General features: G+C 38.6%; 1 long non-coding RNA gene across 2 annotated transcripts in view; it reads right to left on the minus strand.

Moving 5' to 3' along the window:
* LOC122174104 (uncharacterized) overlaps positions 1 to 16,149 on the minus strand; it is a 115,058-nt gene that overhangs the window by 54,365 nt on the left and 44,544 nt on the right. The gene's annotated exons all lie outside the window — the stretch shown is intronic.

Genomic DNA, 16,149 nt, shown 5'->3' on the forward strand with positions numbered 1-16,149 from the left:
TAGTCTGTAAATAGAACCAAGGATTAATTTAAATATGTGCTAAAAGAGGAAAACAAAATGTGTTATGACAACTTGACAATAAGGATGCCTCTGAAAGCTCACAACAAAAATACTGTTTTCCACTTTGCAGATGATCCCTGAAGCAGACTTCATACTCCAACATGGTTATTAATTTGGGGTTTTCTTTTTTTCAGCACATATTCTCGTGTCAGATCATCTCGGATGTTTACAGGAGTCATATCAGAAACTGTCCTTGATCAAATCCTACAGTGTAAAAGCACAAACAGTCCTTCAAGGAATGTACATTTTCTTAGGTTATCCTTTCCTCTCCCCATCATAAAGCATTTTCTTCAGCTATTTCAAGGAATTTTATCACCCACACATAACAACCCAGGTCTTCTTTACAGTACGAGATCACTGTCTTAACTAAATAATGTAGCCACAGTTTTCATTACATTTCTTCAGAATAGTAACTAATAAATGTTACTATACTGTTAACATTATCTAATGATCAAAGGAAAAATCTGAAAGCTTTTACAACAAGATGTTATATTCTGTATGGGAAAGACGTCACATACAACTGGAGCTGTGAGAAAACCAATTTTTTTTATTTCAGTGGCTGAATAGAAACAATCCATTCATTTCTACCCCACGTGAAAATTTGTTGCATTTTTTCCAAATGGAAAAGGTAAAAAGTAAAAAAAAAAAAAAAAAAGGAGGGAGGAGTCAAATGAAACATTTTGTTTTTATCTGAGGGTCTTGGGGGTTACCTTTTAAAAAAAAAATAAAGTAAAATTTGAAATGAAGTCACTTTGAATTAAAGTTGAAACTTTTCATTTTTGAAAGTGTTGAAATGAAACCTTTCCAGGTTTTCAGATATCCCTCCCCTTCCATGGAAATAATTTGATTAATTCAAGAAATTCTATAAATAATTTGTTCGCCCCAAATCTGCATTTTTCAGCAAAAGAAGTTGCATCTGAAAACGTTCACCCAGCTCTTGACATAAATTATTATTTAAATCACAAATGCACACTTGGAGGCATCACTAGATCCCTGGTCCTTCAGTTCTCCAAACATAAGTATTAGGACTAAAAGAAAACTCATGTAACAGTAGTAGCACCTTATCTTCTGTAGGCCCACCACCAGAAGGCACTACTTTGTTAACACAAAGGTTCAGATTGTGATTAGCCTGTGTGGATGATACTACTACTTGATTGACAGCATAATATGCGTAAACACCAGAACCTACAGGGATTGCTAAATCTTTTTCCCCTGAGGGAATAAATCATGCAGAAAAGGACAGAGGAAGTAGGGCGAGGGCCCCACCCCCACCAGACTTTGCTGTTTGGGCACTGTACCATGGAAATAATCTGAAACATCCTTATGGATAAACTCCTGATGTTGGGGAAATCTGGGGGAGAATGTGCTCTGATCCAGCAAACTTGGGACAATGGAACGGCTGTTACTGCCAGCATAAGTTACAACAGTCCAAAGCTGCTCCAAAGTAAACCATGAGAATCTTTTCCCGCCTCACCTGGAGGAGGTGATTAACATAGCTCAACTGGACTCAAGGATGGAAAATACAAGGCAGTGGAGAATCATGCTGTAAAGTTTTATGTTTATTCAATCCTAAAGACATGTAAATCAATCCAGTGTTTTGTCAAAATATAACCTTTAGGGTATTTTCACCCTGAGGAGAGCTGGCAGACATAAAACTAATGCTCCCTGACAGATCTTCTACCTGAGGAGAACAGCTATACATTCTAGCTGGGGGGTCCATAGGAATCCTGCCAGTGAAGGCTACCTAGGAGATGTGCCAAATCAACTCATCTCCTGGCTGACCTTGTGCTGCCCCCTCCTAGCAGTACAGGATGGCAATTGGCACCCTGATGGAAATGGAGTTGGAGTTGAAAGTGGCTTGTGCTGCTGTGCTCTGGCAGCTGGCAGTCATCCATGCATCAGAGTCCTTTGTTCTGTGCTCTGCTTATGGAATCCTGATGGGGAATTTGTCCCACTTATCAAATTCAAATAGGTCTGTAATCATTTAACACAAAACATTAAAAAACAGTAAAATAGATTATATCCAAGCACAGGAAAGATGCCTTTGCCCCATCAGAAGCTGAATAGATTTTTCCACTGAGACACAGCAGTTGATAGGAGGTTGATGTACCGAGTGCAAAATAAAACCAATAGCCAACGATATATGAAAAAGTCCTTTTTTCATTTTCTTGTCTGTTAATTAATTAATAATGACTACACATACTCCGCATAATATTAATGAAAGTTAAGGAGAAATAAATAAAGGATTTATCAATTACTTATTACATCACTAAATATTGCACACAGTACAGCCAGGTCTTTAAATACACAAAAGAAATATTTATCCCTTGTCTTGGGTTTTCTTCTATAGTTATTTTTGTAACAGAATGTTTGCTGTAATGCTGTAAATTGCTATAATTATTCCTCTGCATTGACCCAGGAATTTGCGGCTACCGTAATACCATGAGACTATCGAAGGTGGTTTCTGACTCAGTAAACTTGAAGATGGCAGATTCTAGGAACAATCAGTGGGCTAGTCTACACTAAAAAGATATCGCAGATACAGCAATACTGGAATAGCTATACCAGCCCACTTGAGGAGATGCATCTGATATGTGCATAAGGAGATCTTTTGTCAATAGTTAAATCAGGACATGACTATTTTACCAGTATAGCTGTGTCTACGTGGGGCAAGGGAGATGAGGGGAGAAGGAGGTCCTTGATGGCAGGTCCCTGATGGCATACTTATGTCAGTCAGGGGGGGTGGATTTTTCACCCTCCTGACCAACATAGCTATGCCAGAAAACCTCTGTAGTGTAGACCTGGCCTGAATTCTTCTGAATTTGAGTAGCAACATTGAAGAAAGTGACCTCCTGGCAGTACAGAGCCTATAAAGCGTTAAGGCTGCAACCTTTGTAACTTTGATATATATAAATTGGTAAATACTGAGAGCAATCTATGGTTCAAGAACTAAACTCTGGTCATCAGCAGTAGGTACATCCATATGTTAGCATAGACTGAAGAACAGAACTAAATCTGGATACAACTGATCACAACAGGATGGAGGCTATAAAATAGGGAGCCTAAAATATGTACCACCTTTATATGGCAGAATATTTAGGATGACTTAGAACTAGATTCATACTGGCAAAGGGCATTGGGTAAACATTGCCTGCTATGAGTTTAGTAAGTAAGACTTCCCATGATATCATGACATAATATAAGAAACATTAAATTGTGCTAATAAAATTTGCAGATAAGAATTTGGGAGATATTGCCAATATGAAGGAGGACTGGAATATCAAACAAGAAGATCTGGATGACCTTGAAAGCTGGAGTAATAGAAATGGGATCAAATTTAATGGTGCAAAGTGCATGACCTTGGATTTAAGGACTAACAACAAAAAATTTGCTATAAAATTCTGGACTTATCATTGGAAGCGACAGAGGAGGAGAAAGACCTTGGATGTATTTGGTTGATCACAGGATGGCTATAAGCTGATAATGTGATTCAGCTGTGAAAAAGGCTAATGCAGTCCTAGGATGCATCAGGCAAGGTACTTCCAGTAGAGACAGGGAAGTGTTAGTTCCATTTTGAAAGGCACTGATAGGATATCTCCATTAATTAAACTAAATTAAATTAAAAAGATGTCTCATCTCCTAGAACTGGAAGGGACCTTGAAAAGTCATTGAGGCCAGCCCCCTGCCTTCACTATCAGGACCAAGTACTGATTTTGCCCCAGATCCCTAAGTGCCCCTCTCAAGGATTGAACTTACAACCCTAGGTTTAGCAGGCCAATGCTCAAACCACTCCCTCCCCGCAGTTTTCTGGAATACTGTGTGCAGTTCTGGTCTCCCATGTTTAAAAAAGATGAATTCAAACTGGAACAGATGCAGAGAAGGGCTACTAGGATGATTAGAGGAATTGGAAACCTACTTTAGGAGAGGAAGCTCAAAGAACTTGGCTTGTTTAGCCTAACCAAAAGAAGGGTGAGGAGAGACAGAGGAATAAATGCCAGGGATGGAGAGGAGTTCTTGAAGTTAAGTGCCAATGTCGATACAAAAACAAATAGATATAAACTGGTCATCAACAAGTTTAGGTTTGTAACCATCAGAGGAGTGCAGTTCTCGAACAGCCTTCCACGGGGAGCAGTAGGAGCAAAAAACTGGCTACAAGACTGAGCTTGATAAGTTTATGGAGGGGATGGTCTAATAAGAACATAAAAACGGCCGTACCGGGTCAGACCAAAGGTCCATCTAGCCCAGTATCCTGTCTACTGACAATGGCCAATGCCAGGTATCCCAGAGGGAGTGGACCAACAGGCAATGATCAAGTGATCTCTCTCCTGCCATCCATCTCCTCTGACAAACCATAGAGGCTAGGGACACCATTCCTTACCCATCCTGGCTAATATCCATTAATGGACTTAACCACCATGAATTTATCCAGTTCTCTTTTAAACGCTGTTATAGTCCTAGCCTTCACAACCTCCTCAGGTAAGGAGTTCCACAAGTTGACTCCACTGCGTGAAGAAGAACTTCCTTTTATTTATTTTAAACCTGCTGCCTATTAATTTCATTTGGTGACCCCTAGTTCTTGTATTATGGGAATAAGTAAATAACTTTTCCTTATCCACTTTCTCCACATCACTCATGATTTTATATACCTCTATCATATCCCCCCTTAGTCTCCTCTTTTCCAAGCTGAAGAGTCCTAGCTTTTTTAATCTCTCCTCATATGGGACCCGTTCCAAACCCTTAATAATTTTAGTTGCCCCTTTTCTGCACCTTTTCTAGTGCCAGTATATCTTTTTTTAGATGAGGAGACAACATCTGTACCCAGTATTCGAGATGAGGGTGTACCATCGATTTATATAAGGGCAATAATATATTCTCAGTCTTATTCTCTATCCCCTTTTTAACGATCCCTAACATCCTGTTTGCTTTTTTGACCGCCTCTGCACACTGCGCGGACATCTTCAGAGAACTATCCACGATGACTCCAAGATCTTTTTCCTGACTTGTTGTAGCTAAATTAGCCCCCATCATATTGTATGTATAGTTGGGGTTATTTTTTCCAATGTGCATTACTTTACATTTAGCCACATGAAATTTCATTTGCCATTTTGTTGCCCAGTCACTTAGTTTTGTGAGATCTTTTTGAAGTTCATCACAGTCTGCTTTGGTCTTAACTATCTTGAGCAGTTTAGTATCATCTGCAAACTTTGCCACCTTACTGTTTACCCCTTTCTCCAGATCATTTATAAATAAGTTGAATAGGATTGGTCCGAGGACTGACCCTTGGGGAACACAACTAGTTATCCCTCTTCATTCTGAGAATTTACCATTAAATTTCTACCCTTTGTTCCCGGTCTTTTAACCGGTTCTCAATCCATGAAAGGACCTTCCCTTTTATCCCATGACAACTTACTTTACTTAAGAGCCTTTGGTGAGGGACCTTGTCAAAGGCTTTCTGGAAATCTAAGTACACTATGTCCACTGGATCCCCCTTGTCCACATGTTTATTGACCCCCTTCAAAGAACTCTAATAGATTAGTAAGACATGATTTCCCTTTACAGAAACCATGTTGACTATTGCTCAACAGTTTATGCTTTCCTGGGTGTCTGACAATTTTATTTTTAACTATTGTTTTGACTAATTTGCCCGTACAGGCTACCTACAATGTGATTGCTTGTAGCAAATATCTCTAATAACCAGTGATGGGGCACTATGTGGGGAGATTCTGAGTTACCACAGAGAATTCTTTCCCAGCTCTCTGGCTGGTGGGTCTTGCCCAAGTGCCTGGGGTCTAACTGATTGCCATATTTGGCATTGGGAAGGAATTTTCCCCAGGTCAGACCAGCAAAGACCTTGGGGGTTGTTCGCCTTCCTCTGCAGCATAGGCCATGGGTCACGTGTAGGTTTAAACTAGTGTAAATGGTGGAATCTCTGTAACCCACGATCTTTAAATCATGATTTGAGGATTTCTGTAACTCAGACAGAGGTTATGGGTTTATTGCAGGAGTAGATGAGCAAGGTTCTGTGACCTACGATATGTAGGAGGTCAGACTAGAAGACCACGATGATCGCTTTTGTCCTTGAAGTCTGAGAGAATCATTTGGATTTGGGTTGCTAAAAAACCTAGAGTATTTTCAGAGGCCTGCTGTAGAACAGTGGAAAATTATCACTATCTTAGTCATCTAGAAGATTTTGGGTTTCTTTCCCCATTTAAGGAAAGGTTTGACAGATACTTTATTATATAAACAATAAGACTGGCATTTTGAGGCTTTTATCCTTCAGATGAAAAATTTCCTTTTCAAGATCACAGTAGTACTACTACATTTCAAGAGTGTATAGTTACATAAGGAAAGAGAAACACAGTAGCAACCACAGCTTGAATACAATTAGAGAGTGGTATATTATGGTATTGTTCAATGATTCCATATTTTTGTGGACCTAAAAGTGTGAGATCACGAAAAACTTGGGGAAAAAAGTGTCTCGTGGATTTTCATGAAAAAATATTAACTTTTTTCCCACCTCTACATACAACTCTGAGAAATTAGCTCACAAATCTGCTTAACCAAGTCTTTCACACTACTAATGGAAAAGTTTACTTAGGAATCTGATAGAGTTTTTGCTTAAATAAAAGCCGAATATTGGCCTTGCTTGGAATATATACATCTCCATCCCTCCCTCCCTATCAAGGCCAATATATATTATATTTATTAGAATTTGGCCTCTCTAGTTAAGATGCCTATCAACTTATAGATGTACAAATTGCAAAAAAATTAAGTATGGAACAAAATGGGTCCTATGCTACTTTCATTGTAGGGAGTGGTAAAACTCCCCATTTCAGTGGGAACCGGAATAGGTCCAATAATGACAATTGTACTAGATAGTCAGATTTTCATCTATTTACTCATCACACCATCTAACATTCTTTAAATTAACCACCTGTCTATACACAGTTCCCGATTTTGCATACAAGGTTTGCATACACAAAGAATGTGTATGTGTTTTTATGAAGGCTGGTGGAAAATTTGCTCCCATGTCAGTGCAGTACATTTTTATGCTTTTTCATTGATGCATATTCTCATCTAACATGTATGTGTATGTATAGAAGAGATAAATTATCGCCTCAGCCTAAAAAGGGAAAACCTTCTCAAAGATTTATTTCCAGACTTCATTATTGCAAGATTGAATGCTGAAAAAAAAAATAATAACTTGTAGAAGGTAGTCAAATCTAGGGATTGGATTGACTTAAACCTCATATTTCAAATCTGGATGCAAACTTCTTCCAAGTTTGAGGGGTTTTGGATTTCTTTTTCCAGCTTGGTGAATTATACACGTAGGTCATGTTGCATGAATCCAAAGTTTCAGGACTTCACAGCTAGTGTTCCCTTTAGGCCCCACCCAGATCTGACTATACCATTATTTAATATTGAAATGTTTAATAAAAGAGACTCTGCTCTAAAGCCTCTAAATACTAAGCTTCCTCTATAAAGCTACAGAGATCAAAGAATTATAGTTTTTGGAACTCTACAGGTTTCCCTATGTATTTACTGCTATAAAAAAGTTATTACAATAGTGTTACTTCGGGGCCAATCACTACTCACACAGGGCAGTACCCTACACAATTGATTAGTACAACAGTAAAGTGAAGTTTAAATTCAGTTGTAAATTGAAATCAATGGATCTACTCACTGAGTAAGCTGTTACAGAATGTGAGAGGTTGCTCAGTGATTGAGACCTTTACTATATTCTATGTTACGAAAAAACCTGCTAATGTTTTTAATATAAACTACCCAATACACAGATACTGTATTTTCCACTTTGAATACCTTCTATTTTAGAGAAAAAAAATCAAAAACAAAAAAAAGTCTCCAGGAGACAGCTAACAGTATGTGAAGCTCATATAGTCTGAACTGAACACACACGACTGCCTGTCTCTGCAGATGGCAGAATCCTTAAGGAGATAAGTTATCAGTACATATAGGTAAATAAGCCACCTCCTATCATTATTTCCCCCACTTTATATACATTAGAGCTGTACAGAAGCCAGAATTTCCATTCCATGGACAATGTCACAGTTCCAAAAAATTTTTTACATGTTGAATCAGAATAAGTAAAAATGTGACATTGTCCATGGAATGCAATTTTTTGAAAAATTCTGGGAAGGGAGTTGTCTGGCTGGCAAATGAGCTAGACAGCCCCAAGGTCCTTCTGCCTGCCAAGGTGTGTCCCAGGGAACTAGCCAGCTGGGGAGCTGACTGTCCCGGGAGACCAGTACCCCTGCCAGCCCTGGAGCCAGACAGCTGGGGAATACTGGAACCCAGGAACCCTCCTGCACACCAGGAGAACAGCCTAAGGAGCATGGCTGCCAAGGGAACATGGGATCCCAGAGAGCTGGGCAAAGTGCCTGCCAGCTGGCTGGTGAGTAAGTGCACTGGCAGGAAACAAGGCAGGGTGACATTTCAATTCTGTCAAATCAGCATGTTCCGACAGAAACTGTTCCAGTCAATTTTTTTCTCCTTTTTTATTAATTATTATTATTATTATTAAACTGGAGCTAAAAGTATAATATGATTTGTTTCTACTTTATCCCCCCCCCCCCTTCTGATCACTACTTAACTCTCCTCATAGGTATTTTCTGAAAGGCAATTATCTTCAGAAATCCGTGGAAAACAAATTTTACCTGTATCCGTATATACAGTCAGTTGAGCAGTAAACTAGTCCATCTCATCGTACACAGGGATTGCCAAATCCTCCCCTGATTTAGAAGTATTCAAACTACTCATTAAAGCAGCTAAAAAAGTCACAGCTAACAATCCATTCTACTTAGTAGCAAAATGACTATTTTTAACTTAATACGGTAGAAAGGATACATTTCAATCAAACTCTAATGTTTCCAACCTAATCACACTCTACAGTGTTTTCTCAGATTCATTAAACCCTATATATCAAGGCTGCTGCATTACTACTATTTGTGCTTACCTAGCAACATCTTCAGAATGCCTGCAGTTATGAAGAACAAAAAAACCTCAATGTGAAATTTAAGAGAGAAAAAAATGAATATAATACTAATCAGTCTGAACATTAAAAAATAGTACTAAGGCACACTGTCCTAGAAGAAAAAAAGTCAACTGGCTCCATTTCTTGTTTGCATAAAACACGAGGAAGGCCACAGAGATGAGAGAACATGCTGACTTTCATTACACTAAGGATCTGATTGTGTGACGTACTGAACAACATCCACTTCTATGGATTTCAATGAGAATTGAAGGTGCTCAGTACCTCCTCCAAGACACTCAGCATCTTGCAGGAATGGGTCACAACTGAATCATTTCCCAGGATTAGCAGTGAGATCAATAGAGCAAATACATTTGTAAACAGTAATTGATGCAAGCAATTTTTCTGTGTCTTTGTTTGCAAGCAGATTGTGATTTTCTCAACTTTGACATTATTTGCCCAATAATTCTGGAGAATAATTCTGCACTGGAAGATTGTTCACAGAATGCATTGTGTACATTCAATATTTCAAAATTTAAGTTACACTTCGCTAGTCACATAGATCACAAGGAATGTTTCTTCACACCTCCCCCCCAGTTGGAGAAATGTCTTCAGTAACGTTTCTGGTGCAAATGTGTGTGCACTTACAAATCCTAATTTATCTGTCCGCAAAGATTCTTCAATATTTACTTACAATATTCCATTTTCACAAATATTCCCATTAGTAAACTCATTCTCTAAATGAACACAAAAAGGCATGTGGAAGTGATGGAAGGCATATGCTGTTTGAACTGTTCCAGAGCTGAAAGCATGATCTTTTATAATTTGAGCTAAAGGATTATGTTGTGTAGATGGGAGCTGTAACAGACTCTTAGCCTATGTGAATTAAAGGAAGACAGACAGTGGATTACATGGACATAGCTGATGCAGATCCATTTAAAAATTCAAACAAATATTTCTGGCTAGCATATTGGAATGTTCACCCAGACCTAGCGCTCAAGAATTGTTATGAAATAAACATAAGGTGTCTACAAACTAGGGAGTTTGACTCATCCTTTTTGCAAAGTTTGGAGGGTGGTTTTGGGAGATGGGAGCAAATTGTAGAGGCTTCATGCCAACTGTGAGCTCCTACATGATAAGGAATTTTCGGCCTATTATATCTGACTGCTTTCTGGTCTGGTGCAAAAGGTCTGGAATGTAATTGAGAATTTGGCCCTGTGACTTTTACAATAGTGGAATATAGTATTTTTCTTGGCCAAACCCCAAATCTACATCCCTTAACTTAATCCATTATTTTCATGGCATGATGAGTGCTGCCGATCTGTGTAAAATTCAAATTGACAATCTGCAATTCAGCATTAATCTTCATCATTATGATGTACAACTTTGAATTTCACCAGTGCCAGATTTCACTGGGTGAAAAATTATTTTTGACCTAAAAAATTCACACTCTCACACATTGCTTTAGACAGAACTCTATAAACCAAACAAGGATTCCATCAGCAATGCTACTACCTATCCCCCCCCCAATTACTGCAGATGCATAGTAATAAGTCTCTAATAAGCAATTAATATAGCCCAAGGTATCCTTAAGAAAAATTTTAGAATTCTTAATATATGACAATTTAAAAAAAAAATGTAATGATACCCCTTTTGACCCAGGTGGTTAGTCAATATTTGGGATGCTTTGTGGGTTGTTTCAGTCAGGAGGAGAAACTGATGACTAAGTCAGTTGTTTCTTTAATGCAATTCTGTTTGTTTAAAAAAGAACATATACAAAATCCTGTTTGCCTGAACACAGTAGGAACAAAGCAAAAACAGAGTTTCTGTGCTTACGGTTCCAAGTCTCTTTCTGGCTAGCACTCTTCCCCAAAAGTTCCCTCTTGGAATTCAGGGTCATACTGCAAATGCATCTCCTTGGCTTTCTGGCTGTCTTCTGTGTCTTCTTGTGGCTTGCACCACCCTCATCCCTGAACCAAAACAATATCTAGCCCTCCACATTTGCGTTTATTCCTCTGCAAAACCCTCTGCACACATCACTCAGCTTCTGACCACCTTGTGCATGACCTGTGTTTTGGGTGCTAGCTCCTATTGTTCCAGCTATCTTAGTCCAAAAAGGGAGGCAAACAATTTCTTACAATTATCCTGAATGAAGGGTATGATCATGCCCACCAACTTCAACACAGGTTTGCCCAACCTCCATAGCAAGAATAGATTTTACAGCAAAATTATTTCCAGGTCAAATATTTGGCTTCCCTGGCCTTTTAGACTCGTAGGTTATAAGGCCAGAAGGGACCATGCAGTCTGATCTCCTACATAAACACAGGCCATAGAAATTCCTTGAACTAATTCCTGTTTGAACTAGATCATGTATTTTAGAAAAAAATCCAATCCTGATTTTAAAATGTCCAATGATTAATTACTCACTATTAAATGTGTACCTTATTTCTAATCTGAATTGGTCTAGCTTCAACTTCCAGTCTTTTGATCTTGTTATAGCTTTCTCTTTTAGATTGAAGAGCCTTCTGTGATAGATATTCCATGCAATGTTATATTAAGTTTATGTACCATTGCGAGCCAGAGACTATATGCAACTTCATAGGGTAAGGTTACCACAACTCCTCCAGGAACTGCAAATAGTATGTATGGGGGAGATTAAGGTGAATAACTTAGGTTGAAAACACCTCCACAGTGGTACCACTCCTTAAGAAGGCTTGCATATACTAGTTCAAAATGTGTTTTTCAAAGACCAGCAGACTCCCTCCTCTACCCCCAAAAAAGATTTTGGCATAAAAAAAATGGTTGTGTTTAAACTGATTCAGTGCATTTTTTCTTATCAAGAAAACATACAGGACCTTCTGTCCAAGAGGGCTTCCGGCCTTTGTGGAAAAGTTGGAAAGATTTTGGCCTGCTAGGGTCCCATAAGATTGGTGAATCTTGGTATATTTAGTGTTTAAATCTGTATATTATATTTTCTCTGTAATGTTTTTACCTTAAGAATAAATGTGCCTGCCTAAAATGAGCTGTGAGGTAACTAGTTACTGCTCGAAATGCACTATTCCTAGCCCTAGGAAAGAAAACAAACAGGTGCTGGCCATTACCCACAGCATGTCAGTCTGCCACTCAGTCTAAGGCAGCCTTAAACTCTCCCCAGGCAGAAGGGCATGGGACAAAGTTCCCTGCCCAGAGACAGGTGATACCTGACACCTAACTGGGGACTCCTGAGGTGGACTATGGGTGGTGGTGGTGAGCAAGATGCAGTTACAGTTTCCCTCATCTATCAAATTTCTGCTTCCCAGAAAAGGTACTTATAGACTGTGATCACTCCCTAACCTTTTTTTGTTAAAATAAGGAGATTAAATTCCTTGAGTCTTTCAGTTTAAGGCATGTTTTCCAATCTTCTAATCATTATTGTGGCTTTCCACTGAATCATTTTTCAACATTTTCTTGAATTGTTGACACCAGAACTGGACACAGTATGCCAGTCATAGTTGCACCAGGGCCAAATATACAGGTAATGCAAACTCTCTACTCCTACTCTATATTCTTCTATTTATACATCCAAAGATTGCATTAGCTCTTTTGCCCACAGTGGCACATGGCTGAACATGAGCTCTCAAATTATTCAACATGACACGCACATCTCTTTTTCACAGTCACCGCTTCCCAGGATAGGGGATTCTATCCTGTAAGTATGGCCTATTTATTCCTCAATACAGCCAACTGTAACATGTTATTAGTTTATGCCCAATTTTCCAAGTGATCCAGCTCTCTCTGTATCCATGATCTCTTCTCTTCATTATTTCTGACTTCCCCTAACTTTTGGTCATCTGCAAATTTTATCAGTAATGATTTTATGTTTTCTTCCAGTTAAAAATGTTAAGCGAAGGGCAAAGAAGAACTACATGTTGGACTTCAATATTGAGCATATATATTTCTAGTGATTTCCCATCCAGGCCATAAGGTTTCACCCAGCCCACTGGGACATTAGTCTTGGATCAAAAGCCAGTTTCTACCTATGAAAAGAATTAGAGCTACCACAAACTCCATCTTCACCTGTTGCTGTCCCATGGCAATGACTGTCCCCATGCTCCAGTAAATAAGGTTAGGAGTTAAAGCTCCCCTCCTGTCAAGGCTGGATCCCCACTTTGAACTTTAGGGTACAAATGTAGGGGCCTGCATGAAAACTTCTAAGCTTAACTACCAGCTTAGCTCTGGTTCGGCTGCCACCATTTCAATGGATTCCATTCCTGGGAAACCTTGAAAAACCTTCACCAAATCCCTGGTGAATACAAATCCAAACCCCTTGGATCTTAAAACAAGGAAAAATCAATCAGGTTCTTAAAAAGAAGGCTTTTAATTAAAGAAAAAGGTAAAAATCATCTCTGTAAAATCAGTATGGAAATTAACCTTACAGGGTAATCAAACTTAAAGAGCTCAGAGGACTCCCCTCTAGTCTCAGGTTCAAAGTACAGCAAACAAAGATAAACACTCTGATAAAAGGTACATTTACAAGTTGAGAAAACAAAGGAAAACTAACACGCCTTGCCTGGCTATTTACTTACAAGTTTGAAATAGGAGAGACTTGTTTAGAAAGATGGGGAGAACCTGGATTGATGTCTGGTCCCTCTCAGTCCCGAGAACGAACACACTCCCAAACAAAGAACACAAACAACAGCCTCCCCCCCCCAAGATTTGAAAGTATCTTGTCCCCTTATTGGTCCTTTAGGTCAGATGCCAGCCAGGTTACCTGAGCTTCTTAACCCTTTACAGGGAAAAGGATTTTGGAGTCTCTGGCCAGGAGGGGTTTTATAGTACTGTACACAGGACAGCTGTTACCCTTCCCTTTATAGTTATGACACCTCCATATAAACTCAGCCAAAAGAGGATTGAATTTTCCCTCTTGTAAAATATTACATGGTGCCACTAGATACTACTGACAATTGCTACACTGGCATCACACCATACCAGCCACTTGTGGTCACCCCTCAAGCCAGAATTGAATGCTCAACTTCAAAATGTCAGAACATATATAAGTGCAGGTCACTGATTCCTTAGGCATCCATAAGATTTTTCCCACATGCTCCTAGATGCCCTCACTTTGATTAACTTTGGTGACAAAAGTTGCATGGTTTCCCTATTAGCCCAGACTACCTTTTGTGGTCAAAATTTTTACTCATTTTGTGAGAAAAAAATTGTTCTATTTTGTTTTCTTCCCGAGCCAGATGGGAGAAAAGGCTGCTAACAGGGAACAGCTCTATACTGCTTCCTACTGCAGTGCAGAGTATATCAGTAGCCACTTCAACATGCATCAAAGAGCCACTTTGTCCAGAGCCACTCCACCCTTATATCCCCAAAGACAACAAGAACAGTCCATCTGGCAGATATATAGGAGGCAAAAGCCGGCCACAGGTCATTTTCTGCGAGTCACCACCAAAAAAGGGATAGAAGGGGATTGTTTAGGAGAGGGGGTTATATGATTTAATTGAGATAAGTATTCAGATTCTGACCCTTTTGAGATCTTTCAGCACTCTAGATATGGTCAAAAATGTAGACTTTCCTGGTGGACATTTGAAGCTTTTATGCTCTGCCTATGTGGGTACTGTCATGAACCAAGAGTACAGGAAGGGCATGATTTGAAGATAAATATTCATTATGAAAGAATCTGAGCCAGCAGCAAGGGTCTTCTATGTTACTATCATTAACCTTCAGTAGAAATGTTAATTGAGATAGAGTAGTCCCACATTTTGTTTTGATTGCACTGGGAAGCAATTTTGAACTGAAATATGTTTGTATGACCTTCATTTTGTGACATATTTAAGCTAAAACAGTTTTTAACCACCATCTACAGCAAACGTCCATAAGGTGATGTTCACAGAATACAGTTTACTCTGCAATTGCACCTTTAATTGAAGAATCTACTCTGGTGTTCTGCGGAAATAAATAGACTCAGCAAAAAGCTCATTGTATGATGAAGTGTGAAATGAAGTTTTGACAGTCTGCATACCCCACACTTAAGCAGCAATCAACTGCTGCAGAATTATAGAATCTTCAGTATGCTGCTGTACAGGGTGAAATTAACTAGTCAAATACATAATGAAGTACAATATTAAGTATGAACGAGGCAGCAGAAAGCTTCTTGAATACATTATAGCTAGACCAAATTATGAAATATCAGTTCAGTTTCATAAAGGAACAGAAGATCGGCATTTCTAAAAGGAAAGCATTCATATTTACCTCTCAACTAAAGTGGGCAAACTTATGTGTGCATCCCTTTTGTTTTTTGGCCAGAAAAATGCATAATTTGGTCAACTAAAATAGTTCACACGTGTGGGTCAATTTCAGTGATTTGTTTCCACAGAAAAGAAAAAATCTGGAGATAGCAAAAGTGAAACTTTTCAACTTTTTGTTTCAGAATTCACTTGGAGTTAAAAAAACATTTTAAAAGCTTTGAAATTAAAAATGAAGGATTTAATTGTTGGTTGACAAACTGTTTTATATGTACATATAAGTACTTTTGGACCTGCATTTGAACTGAATATTTCATTTTTTTGAACATCCCTATTTCTTGACTACTACATGCTGTAGGCATTCAGGAATTAAGAAGGTATCCTATAACATTTACTGCCCCACAAATTACTTCAACAAAATATTAAGTTGTTTGGTAGGTATTTTGGAAATATAGCCAAGTTGCACTCTTCTAAATATTCATGAAACCATCTATAGTAGGGCTGGCCATACTGATTTAGAAAATTAAATACTATTTTATTTACCCAAAATTTGAACTGAACCAAAGTATTAGAGATTTTGTTTTGGAGGTTCAGAAACATTTGGTAATGGATACATTTTTCCAAGAGTACCCATTAGAACTCAAATCCCACTTGCAAAATGGACTTTAGCTCCTAAGTCATGTAAGAGCTTTTGAAAATTTTACCCAATATCTTGGTGTGTGGTTTGGTTTTGTTTTTTGCATGTCTCTGCACCTTCTGATCCCAGCAGGGCCAAAAAAAAAAAAAAAAAAAAAAAAAAAAAAAAAAAAAAAATCAGATATTGCTTCACTCATGGCTTGTTCTTTTTGCAGTATTTTAGACCTGATCAAG

The sequence above is a fragment of the Chrysemys picta genome, chromosome 6, assembly GCF_011386835.1.
Source record: "Chrysemys picta bellii isolate R12L10 chromosome 6, ASM1138683v2, whole genome shotgun sequence".
Taxonomy (NCBI): domain Eukaryota; kingdom Metazoa; phylum Chordata; order Testudines; family Emydidae; genus Chrysemys; species Chrysemys picta.